Below are 12,860 nucleotides of genomic sequence, written 5' to 3'. Positions count from 1 at the left end.
CTATTGGACTACCCACCATTGGACACACATGTCCTTGGTAGAAGTCTATCCGATAAAGCTATAAATAAATTCAAGGAAAAACTGCCATTAGCCATTAGTCCAATATGCTTCAACCGTGTTGAAGATATGTATATTTATAGTCCCTCTCAGACTGATCACCTTGTTGACAGTGTCACAAGCTCGCTTCTTACGACACTTGATTCTGTTGCTCCTCTTAAAAAGAAGGTAGTAAAGCAACAGAGGTTAGCCCCCTGGTATAACAATGAAACCAGAAGCCTTAAGCGAGCCTCACGCAAACTGGAAAAAATATGGCGCTCAGCCAAACGGGACGAATCCTGCATAGCATGGCAGAATAGCCTTAAGCTATATAGAAGGGCCCTTTGCAATGCCCGAACTGCCTACTATTCATCCCTAATAGAGGAAAATAAAAACAATCCCAAGTTCCTTTTTGACACCATAGCCGGGCTGACAAAAGGCCGTGACTCTGTGAAACAGCGTATTCCTCTAACTCTCAGTAGTAATGACTTCATGGGATTTTTTAATGATAAAATTAAGAAAATCAGAGATCAAATCGATGATCTACTGCTTTTGTCTCCCACTGGTCCACATGTGGACCTTACAGCCTCGGGAGTGGCTTTGCAGCCTAGTGTGTATTTGGACAGTCTCTCCCAAATCGAGCTCTCTGAATTCACCTCGATTATCACTTCCTCCAAGTCAACGACCTGTCTCCTCGATCCAGTCCCCACTAGATTACTTAAGGAGGTCCTGACCCAGATCGGTCCTTCCTTACTCAATATGATAAATATCTCTCTTGTGACAGGCTATGTGCCACAGTCCTTTAAGGTAGCAGTAATCAAACCTCTTCTCAAAAAGCCTACTCTCGATCCAGGTCTTTTAGCTAACTATAGACCTATATCGAATCTCCCGTTCCTCTCTAAGGTCCTTGAAAAGGCAGTTGCCAAGCAGTTGTGTGACTTTTTACACAACAACAATTTATTTGAGACCTTCCAGTCAGGTTTCAGAGCACACCATAGCACTGAGACAGCACTTGTGAAAGTAACAAATGATATCCTGATCGCGCTGGATAACGGACTCCTTTCCGTGTTAGTTTTGCTGGATCTTAGTGCCGCTTTTGACACTATCGACCACCATATTCTGTTACAACGACTAGAGCACCTGGTTGGTATTCGGGGTACCGCACTGGGATGGTTCGAGTCCTATCTGTCGGACAGATCTCAGTTTGTAAACGTTAATGATACATCCTCACTACGTGAAAAGGTCAGATACGGAGTCCCACAAGGCTCTGTGCTTGGACCAATACTATTCACCCTATATATGCTTCCTCTGGGTGAAATCATTAGAAAACATTCTATACACTTCCATTGCTATGCAGATGACACTCAATTATATCTGTCAATGAAGCCAGATGAAACGGATCAACTGGCTAATCTGCAAGCATGTCTCAAAGACATAAAGAGTTGGATGACCAGTAACTACCTACTCCTCAACTCTGACAAAACAGAAGTTATCGTCTTGGGCCCTAAGCACCTAAGGGACAAACTAGCAGATAGGAACTTTGCTCTGGATGGCATTACCATGGCCTCTAAGGCTGCTATGAAGAATCTGGGGGTTATGTTTGATCAAGATATGTCTTTTCATTCTCACATCAAGCAAACCTCAAAGATTGCCTTCTTCCATCTGCGTAACATTGCTAAAGTGAGGCGCATCCTGTCTCAAAGCGATGCAGAAAAACTAGTCCATGCATTTGTTACCTCTAGGCTGGACTACTGCAACTCAGTATTATCAGCCCAAGTAAGTCTCTGAACAGCCTACAGCTAGTCCAGAATGCTGCCGCTCGTGTATTGACAGGAGCCAGAAGAAGTGATCATATCACTCCTTCCCTGGCATCTCTACACTGGCTCCCGGTTAAATACAGAATTGAATTTAAAATTCTCCTCCTCACATACAAAGCATATCACGGTCTGGCACCGCAGTACCTCGAAGAGCTCATTGAGCCTCGCAGTACTACTAGACCGGTGCGTCCACAATATGCAAACATGCTTGTCGTTCCCAAAAAAATACCTAAGGCCAGAACAGGAGCCAGAGCTTTTAAGTATCAGGCACCTCAGTTGTGGAACCTCCTCCCAGTCTCTGTCCGTGTGGCAGACACACTTTGTGTTTTTAAGACTAGATTAAAAACGTTTCTCTATGATAAAGCCTATAATTAGGTTCGTTCGTTCGTTCGTTCGTTCGTGCACTCGTTCGTTGCTTCGTTCGTTCGCTGCTTCGTTCGTTCACTCATGTCCGGGTGCATGTTGACACCATGGCCGGGCTGACAAAAGGCCGTGGCTCTGTGAGACAGCGTACAATCACTCCTAATCCCAACCTACAAAGTTACTGGGTTGGGCTGAATAATGGGTCAGAGGGGAGGGGGAACCCTCCTCCCTCTCTTCCCTTTTGGTTGTGTGGGTTTGTGTCACATTGGTGCAATTGTAACTAGCACTGTGCCTGCCATTATAAGGCCTGCCACTAATTCGAACTCCGGGGATCATCCCCGGAGTTTCTTTTCTGTCTCCCACTCCACAGTTCCAGTTCCTGGAAACTCGACAACCTAAAAACCTAAAACTCGACAACTCAGCTGCTGGGATTGCTACTAAAACTCGACTACTCAGCTGCAGACCAAGAGTGCAGACCAAGAGCAGGCCTCCATGAAGCACGCCTGTGGACCTGCCTGGATCTCTCGGTGTCTATCTCTTGCTCTCTCTTTGTTCCTTACTGTCCCCCCGACTCGGTCGAGGCAGCACGGCTGTTCACCCCAGTCAGGATCTGCCTGACGTTTCCTCCTCCTTAAGAGGGGGTTTTTCGTTACCATTGTCGCAAATTGCTTGCTCAGGGTGGGGGCCTCAGGCCTGTGAGGTATCCACTCGAGTTCTCTCGAGGGGGTACCTCACAGGTACAGGTTCTGCTCGGGTTCTCTCTCTCCTCCCCCCACCCCCCCTACCCTTACCTCCCCTTCCCCTCCCCCTACATGCGCATGCGCATGCAGCGCCTGTGTGTGTGTGCGTTCGTTCGTTCGTTCGTTCTTGTACACACGCATGCAGGGCCTGTGTATGTGTGTGCGTGTGCCCCTTGTTGTCTTTCCCTTGTCTCTCCCTTGTTTCTCCCTCTCTCCTCTCTCTCTCTCTCTCTCTCATGGCTCTTTAGCCTTTGTAAAGTGTCTTGAGATAACTTGTTATGATTTGACACTTTAATAAAATTGAATTGAATTGAATTGAAATTGTTGATCGTCCTAAAACCACCAATAACTGGAATATAAACTTTATGCGTCGTGTGTAGTGGATAAAAAGCTGATCTGGACTCTATTCAGCTACCAACAGGTTGTGCGGCAGCGGCAGGGGAGACACTTGCGTTTCGCGAACATTCTTACCTTTTGTGAACATTAGATCCTAGGATCCCAGGTAATATGCCTCTCTAATCTGTTTATTTGTCAAGCGTGGAAGAAAATCGAAGCAGCGTGTTGAAATAAGGAGTTTAAATCGCTCATATTGTCAAATCGTTCCATGTTTTTAGCGTGGTCACGTGGTATAAACATAGTGAAAGATGGTGGGGAAAATAATGCACTGGCTGACAACATGAGCGATATAAACTCTCCATTTCAACACGATGCTTGGATCCTCTTCCACGGTTGAGAAGCAAACAGATGAGAGACTTTTACTTTTTGGATAGGATGTTCACAAAAGGTAATAAGTGTTCCTGACGGCGGAGGTGTCCCGCAAAGGACCGATTGTGTTCGACATTAGCGAGGAACTTGACTCGATCGTGTGCACATTTGGAATGGATTACACTCCCCAGGCTAAATGCTAAATGGCCCTGTGGAATACTTCCTCCTTGTGAAATAGCAGAGCTGGTTTTGAGGATGTGTGAGAATTGAGAAGTGGTTGGTGTGAATTGAAAATGTAATATTTTTTTTTTCTAAACAAGTTAGAAGTCCCAAACTTTGTCACAGGGTGGGGAAGAGTGTCAGCTAGGGGTACTTTCTGTTAAGTACTTTTCTTGTCAATTCTCGTCTGTGGCATGATGGCCTAATTAATGATTCTCGTCAATCTACCTCTGTGGCATGGAAAGAGTTAAAAGTAAAAGTAGCAATACCACTCTGTTACAAGTAAAAGTTTTCTGAATTTACTTACAAAAGTACCAAAGGTTTATTTGAAAATAAACAATCTACAAGCTCACAATGTGTCGCAGTGCATTTCATTATATGAGCTTGTAGATGTGCTGTAAGCCCAGGCATAACTACAAACGGTAACTTCTAAACCTAACCTCTAACGGTCTAATCCCAACCTGTGTCTTTTTTAACCATAACACATCCATTTCTCACATGTGAGGACCATGGACATTGTAACACTCTATTTCTCAAGTTGTACTACTTGTGGGGACATCTGGCCTTCACAGTTACACATCTCCATTCAGAAACATTGCCATTTAGAAGATTGACTTCCATTATTCTAAATGGAGGTGTCACCTAAACCTAGGTTACACATCTCCATTCAGAAACATTCACATTTATATAATGATTTTGTAACACACTACATGAGTAGTCTAAAAAATAAGGGAAAACACAGAAACAGACACATCTATAAGGCCAAACTTCATTGAACAAAAATATTGTCATGGAATGATTAATGATTAGACGCTTTAGATGCTGAATGCTAGCCTAGTGAAATGCTAACCTGCCGCCGATGCTGGTGAATGCTAACCTGGTGAAATGCTATCCTGCCGACGCTGGTGAATGCTAAACTGGCGAATGCTCAGACTCTGTTTCTAAGTGGGCGTGTTTCTAAGTGGTGATGTTTCTAAGTGGAGATTGAGAACTGCCCCCGGCCTTCACAAGTATAATAATTCTGGTGTGCATGCGCGCGCACACACACACACACACACACACACGCAAGTCGCACGCCCGCATACGCACGCACGCACGCATACACACACACACACACACACACACACACACACACACACACACACACACACACACACACACACACACACACACACACACACACACACACACACACACACACACACACACACACAGAGTTAGTGTGGATCAGGATAGCTGCGATGGCTGCTTTGAAATTTGATATGAGCGTTGCTCTGGTCTCATTGAGTGCCAATCCCGAACTAGTTCGGCTTTATTAGCGTATCGAACAAGTTCGGCTTTTAAAAAAAAAAAAAAAATTGGAAAATTTTTTTTTTGATTTTTTTTTTTTTTTTTTTGGACCCCATCAAATCTGGTGAACATGATTTCAATCGCGATTTTGCATGTTCCACCCCCATACAACCCCATCTAACATACAGGGCAGCCATGTTTGTTTACATAACATGTAAAACATAATGGCGATTATCTCAAGAATGCCTGAACGGATTTCCAATCGGATTTTTTTGTTTGAAAGCTGTGAACAAACTGCACAAATCCACTCCAATGCAATCCAGGATTGCATTGGATTTTTTAGAGCTCATTCTTCTCTGTTTTTTTCCCATGCATGAGGTGTGCAAGGTTTAATCATGGCTAAGTTGACGAAAATAAGGCTTCTAAAATGCTTGGTAGCCAATAGCTAACTTCAAGCTAACTTCATCCTCTTCCTGTACATGCACAAAGGAAAGTGTTCAGGCAAGTCATGGCTGCAGGGTTTCTGCATATACCTGCATATACCAGCATATCTCTATGGGATTTTCTCTGGTCACTGGGCGCCCTCTAGTGGTGAAAGGGGTGGCACTCAAAGAGTTAAAGTGAAGGTTTCAGACCAGTATTTCAGAAACGACTCACAAACTATTATGTGCTTTGTTCCTGTCAGACACCAGGATAAAATGTAAATGAAATAAAATGAAATAGTGAAGAGCTCGGCTCGACCTTGGCAGCCGAAAGGCGGAGACGGTAGAACATTCTGTTACAAGGTACAAGGCCTGTATTCAAAGTGTGACTTGAGTAAAAGTACTATATTGGCTTCAAATACTTACAGAACCAAAGTACACTGTTTAAAAATTGGTCAAACCTTTTCGAAGATAGACGATCTACAAGTTCAGAACGTGCCGAATTGTGGCACAATTGTGGCACAGATCTGTATTTTTGAATAGCTGAAAATAATAATATTTTTGATTCTACTTGATTCTACTTTGCACGTTTAAAGTGCAAGACAAACAGCTGGTTGTCAAATAATTGAAGTGGAGTAAAAAGTACAATATTTTATTGCACACCTAGTACTACACCCACATACTGAAGTAAAGTCTCTCCCCATTCCATCATGGCCTGGTGGGACTGACCTATTCAGGCAACGTTTTGCATGTGGAACATCTTGGGGCGGCATAGCTCAGGGGTAGAGAAACCGACATTAGAGCATGAAGTGTTCCCAAAGAGTTCCCGATTCGAATCTGGGCTCCCCCTGAGTTAATGTCGAAGAGTCCTTGAGTAAGACTCTGAACCCCTAATTGCTCCCGGTGAGTAGGTTGGTGCCTTGCATGGTTTCCTCCGCCATCGGTGTGTGAATGTAATGCACAATCTATGTAAAGCGCCTTGGATAAAAGCGCTATATAAATGCACCATTTACCATCTCTGTATCAGGTGCGTGTTGATATTTTGTTCTACGTCCCAGTATTTCGAGGTGGGTGAATGTTAACCTGCTGAAATGCTAACCTGCCGATGCTGGTGAATATTAATTAACCTCTATGCCTAAACCTGACCCAAACCCTAACCTCAGTAACCCTGATGCTGGTGAGTAGCTAACCTGCCGACACTGGTGAGTGGTGACCCTCCCGTTGTCGAAGTAATGACACATAGAAATAGCGAGATTTCATCCTCTGTATATGTATGACTAATAGGCTCTGCATGGCAAAAAAAGAAAGAAAAAAGAACAACAACTAATTGAAAATGATACACCACTGCTAAACATATACGGTACAAGGAACCTTTACTTTGACAGATTAGAAGGAGTTGCACAGGGGTCAAACTTGAGCCCAGAGAACAGCTCTAAAAGATGTTTTCAATGTCATCCTCCTTGTAGTACATCAGTCTCATTAGAATGCAGCTGAGCGATGTTTCACATGGACCATAGCAAACGGAGCGAGTGAGCGCGCACACACGCACGCACGCACACACACACACACACACACACACACACACACACACACACACACACACACACACACACACACACACACACACACACACACACACACACACACACACACACACACACACACACACACACACACCTTTCATCCACGTCAGCCCCGCGAAACAATGCTTCCCAAATCGTTAAAGTGGCTAAGCCTACAGATGAGCTCACCGGGTGTAACGCACCCATCACCCTTAATCGTTACTGACAGGACATGCAGCTGCTAATGATCTGCTCTTAATCACACTTAATCAGGTAATAATGATTTCGAGGTGAGCTTGAGATGAAGTGGCTGCGCCCCTTGCTTTCGCCACGGAGGGCGGCTCGCTCTGGGGCGCTCGCTGTCAACACGGGAGGGAGGGGGGGCTGGGAGGCTGGGAAATGGGCGGCGGCTGCATTATGATCCACTCGCTCTCGTGGAGAGAGACGATGGGTTGTTAGTGGGGTTTTCGCGAACGCCATAGGACAGTGGTTCTCAAACTTTTTCACGTCAAGGACCCCCAAATTGACACTTATCAGCCCATGCACGGAGCCCCCATTTGAAAAGATATGCCAGGGACCCCCATAATAAGAGAAGATTTTTATGACTCTAGTAGCAGTTAGTCTCAAGTTTGACATGCATTAGGCTACCGACTGCCATTTAATGGTATTCCTGGGCTGTGTCCGAAATCCACCCTATTCTCTAATGTAGTGTACTAAAAGGGGGCTCCGCCATTTTGAACTAGTGTCCGAATGTATAAGCTGAATTCCAATCCGAAGGGTTCGCACTTTGAAGTGCGCGTTTGAAGGGCTATGACGTCACTGGGCCGCGCCAAATAGCAATCTACAAGCTCACAATGCGTTGCGTTGCGACGCATTGTGAGCTTGTAGATCTGTGACCAGTGACGTCATAGCCCTTCAAATGCGCACTTCAAAGTGCAAACCCTTCGGATTGGAATTCAGCTACTAGTGAGGATTTTTGTACCCTAATATAGTGTACTGAAGTATCCCACAATGCATTTGGATTTGTAGGGTGCATTCGATGGTCACTATTCAAGCCCTACCGCCCCAAAATGCCCTGCGCTGCGGCCGCTGTCTTGCGCTTTGAGCACGCACATGCAGTGTGCACGCGCACACGCACACAGCAGGCTCGTCTCTGGGCAGGAGGCGTAGCCACCTGTTGCTGAGCAAACACAACAGAGCCGTCCGCGAACCACCGGCGAAAGAAAACAACTCGTACAAATGTCCACAGCCTTAATTGTCACCAGAGAACAAATGATGAAAAAAGGCTCTAAAGTTGTTTATGAAGAGAATATACGACAATAGACGCTGGAGGCTTTTGTTTTTCGATCTTTTCTTCCCAAACTTCCACAGCTGATAATAATAATCATGATAAATAATGTTATTTAAATTAGCAAGAATAACCTATTTTATCACAAACATGGGTGTATGTCTGCATGTGAGACATTCATTCATTCATACAATTTAAATATATATATATATATATATATTTTTTTTTAACATTATTTTATTGAATTGTGATAAATAAAAACATTATTATATTTGGCCTATTTCTCATAATAACACCGCAACATGTTGGTATGTTATTTACAATCCACAAGCATTGAGGAGTTGATGTACAAGCTCACAACGCGTCGCTTCGCCCCCAGTTGAGAGCTTGTAGATCGGCTATTATTTATTGCTCCAAAAGCCAGTACCCTGAGCGTTTTAACTGTGCGACAGCGATGACGCAACCAGATGGCGACGGAGCAATCCGAAATGCACTGATTTGTTCACTACTGTAGTACACTACATCTGGATCCCTCGTTTAGGGTTAGGGAGTAGGGAACGTGTTCCGCATTATGGACACAGCCATGGGTTTCATTGTAGTCCTGCACCGGTCATGTTGAGGACCAACACAGGTGTTCTGATTGGTGTAGAACATTAGTTCTGTGCAGACAAATTGAAACACCTGTGTTGGTCCTCAACATGGCCGTTTGGAACTACAAATTAAATCCATGATTTCTTATCTCTCAGACCCCAATTTATATTGTAAAATCAATGTTAATTTAACTCTGAGTGTAGAAATGGAACAAAATGGACTCGCTCGTAGAGTTTCATACCCAATAAGGGTCCATTTGGTTCCTAACTATCATTTAGCTGGGGACCCCCTGGAACTCCCTCAAGGACCCCTGAGGGTCCCTGGACCCCACTTTGAGAACCAATGTCATATCATTCACGGGCCTGGGTCATTATATTAGTATTGTACTACGACAGTGGTCGTAGTGCAATAAATACTGTTTTGTAATAATAATAATCTATTTACAAATTATCTTTTAGTTTTCAAGTAATTGTAGTGAAAAGTAGCCTAGCCTACATTAGGTTTGCCTCTGACATGGAGAAGAAGTATAAAGTACTGAACAATGAAATACTCATGTAAAGTAAAGGCCTTGTGAGGCCTTGTATTTTAGGGGTCGTTCAACATGTTAAACACACACTTTGCTTTCATCCACTGTCTTCCTGTTCTCAAAATGAGTCCAACCTCATACATCATCTATTGTTATAATGTGAGATCATTTTGAAGCACTGTAATAACATTTTAAGATTTCTATAATTGGACATGTCATTACATTGTCAAAATGTAAAAAAAAAATAGCAGATTGACAAGCTCACAACACGTGGCAACATTGAATGTGAGCTTGTGGGTCATATTTTAACAATGAAGTAGAGGTTAAAGTAACACATGTGTGGTAAAGAAGGGGGCTCCAAGGAAAAAGGGGGAATCCAAGGGGAAATAAATGCGAGCTGAAATGAAGGGAGGTGGTTAAGGATACTTTGTTTGGTCCATTATAGATATCTGTCTATGACGTAACATCTACTGTTAGCTTCTTTATGCTTTTTTATGCTATTCACTGAATTAAATACCATGTCTGGTAAATTCTCATCGCGTGCTATACTTGATCGCCCTACCAAGTCAAATTCATTGTACATGCAAGATTAGTTGACCAGTGAAACAATTTTTACTTCTCATAATTCTGTGTCTGCGTTAGGGGCAGTTTCTTTTTTTCCTTCTCTCTCTCTCTTTTTTTTCTCCACTGCAACGGTCGTTGAGCCGGGGATTGAACCGTGGCCCGTTCTAATTGTGAGCTCAATGAAGCATTCTTAACAGATGCCGGTGGAACGGCTCCATTAAGCCATTTAAGCCTAGAATTAGTGAATGCTATTGAAAAATAGCAGATATACAAGCTCACAGCGCGGCACCGAGTCCCTGTCTTTCCTTTCTAATTGTTATGGAGAATGGAGCGTATTTTTGCAGAAACTCGCAAATGTCAAGAAACCATTCCATTCCCATTGATAGATTGATTGAATCCTATAGGTAGATTTAAACTTCCAAGTCAGAGAAGGTCATAAAAAATGCAAAAAATACCTGATCTACAAGCTCAATGTTCTGCAAATCCCCTGAAAATCTACTGTCTTGCCAATGGCAGGAATAGTGACGTTTTGAAATGGCACATCTGTAGCAGTTAATTTCAGGTTGGTCACCAGCGGTATTGCAGCTCAGGCTACATAGTAAGTTAATATAGTAACACACAGACAAAGTCGCTCTAAGGAGACAGTGTGACCACCGTTCAAAAAAGAGAGAAGCAGCCTATGTGTAAAATCCAACTAATAATTGATCTCTGGTCCAATCCATTACTCACAGACGGCCAGTCTGGAAAGTGTGCATTCATGAAGAACATTTCTGATATTTGCAGGCGTGCTCAATTACAGCTTGTAGATCTGCTATTTGTTTTTTTAAATCATGAAGATTTGTGCAAACTTTGAATATATTTTAAAGGGAACATTTGTAACTCAAATATTTGCTTCTGGGGGCTCCCTGATACAATATTTTGAGATGGGGGTCCATGGGCAAATACATATAATTTTGTGGGTCCTTCACGTGAAAAAGTTTGAGCACCGCTGACATAGAAACATGATCTTTTTCAAAAAACCTTAGAAGCAATCAGAAGACACTTATAGAATCGGGTCAAAATATTCAAAGAATTGCACAAATTTTCAAGATTTTTCTAAAAATAGCAGATCTACAAGCTCGCAGCGCGGCACTCGGTGCCGTGCTGTGAGCTCGTAGATCTGATATTTTTTTATCGCTAAAGCATAAAATGATACGCAATAATGCGTTTCCGTTCTAAATATGTTAAGGAGCAGCATGAGGCTGTCACCGGCACATCAAAGCCGCCAAACGTCAAACTGTCGTTATGCGGCAGCTCAAAGCGCATCCACCCACCACCCGCCAATTTAACTTCTTATTAAACACACATTATGAGCCAAGATGGATGTCTTGCTTGAATGGAGCCACTACTTGGGAAAGACTTTCGGTAGGACGCGACAGCCTCAAGGAGCTGTAATTGAGCACGCCTGCAAATATCAGAAATGTTCTTCATGAATGCACACTTTCCAGACTGGCCGTCTGTGAGTAATGGATTCGACCAGAGATCAATTATTAGTTGGATTTTTATACATAGGCTGCTTCTCTCTTTTTTTGAACGGTGGTCACACTGTCTCCTTAGAGCGACTTTGTCCGTGTGTTACTATATTAACTCTTATACTGCTTTGAACGTTCCTGTTCGCCCCAATTCTTGAGGTCGAGTAGGGCCAATACGGGCGTTCGTTCGTTTGATGTTTTTTATGGATTATGATAAAAGACGTCCTTGCGCAACTTTTGAATGCATAATTGGTCGTAGGTGTCGTTTTGAGGACAGCCGGAAACCTTTCATAAAAAAAAAAAGTAAACAGACTGTCCTGGCTCCGCCTGCCCAGAGCGACTCTGCACCAGCCTAGCTGCCAGGGGCGTCAATTGGGTATGGCAGGGGTATGCAGCTGCCATACCTTGACAGGGGGAAATAATAAAAAAATACTTTTCATCGTGCCTGTTGCTAAGGTATGGCAACATGACTGGTGTCTTCACCAGACACCAGTCATGTTGCCATACCTTAGCTTGTTCTGAACTGACGCCACTGCTAGCTGCTAGCAGCGTTGAGGGACTATATTGTTTTATGCATCGGGCTGTTAGTAGAGAAAGAGAGAGAGAAACGTTGGTAAAAGCGATCATTTTGTCGGAAATCAGTTGTTTTATAGTATTAGTAGTATAGTAATTGTAGTAGGTAGTAGTATTTAGCAGTACTAGAATATTGAGATGTATTAGGCCAACTCAGCCTCAACTTGCTGGTATCATTCCGCCGAAGTGCGACCCTCCCCCCCTGGCCGGAGCAGCAGCCAGCAGCAGAGCAGATCCACGGATAGAAACAAACTTTGTTAGAATTAGGATTACAAACCTACCCGCGTTGGTGACTCAGGACCAGGCAGCGCCCACGAATGGTGGTGGTGGTCGTGATGATGATCATGATGATGATGATGATGAAGAAGAGAAAAAGATCTCTGTAGCCGTTGGTATTGAAGATAAAAAGATTGAAGATGGTGCCAGTCGCGAAGAACCGGGGTCCAGAAGTGGATCAAGAGCCTCGTGATATTGTGGAAACCGATCCCGACGGAGCTCGACCCCCGTGTAGGATGGATCCCCCCGCCCGGGGGCTCACATCGCCGCAGCAGCAGAGACCCATGTACCGCCGCCACCGCCGCGAAGAGACAGACGAACTGGGCGATTTGGCCAATGAAGAATGGCTTCCGCGTAGAGACCCCTCGGAGAACAGA

This window comes from Nannobrachium achirus, assembly GCF_963921795.1.
Source record: "Nannobrachium achirus genome assembly, chromosome: 8".
Classification (NCBI taxonomy): Eukaryota; Metazoa; Chordata; class Actinopteri; order Myctophiformes; family Myctophidae; genus Nannobrachium; species Nannobrachium achirus.
This window is presented reverse-complemented; position numbering follows the sequence as displayed.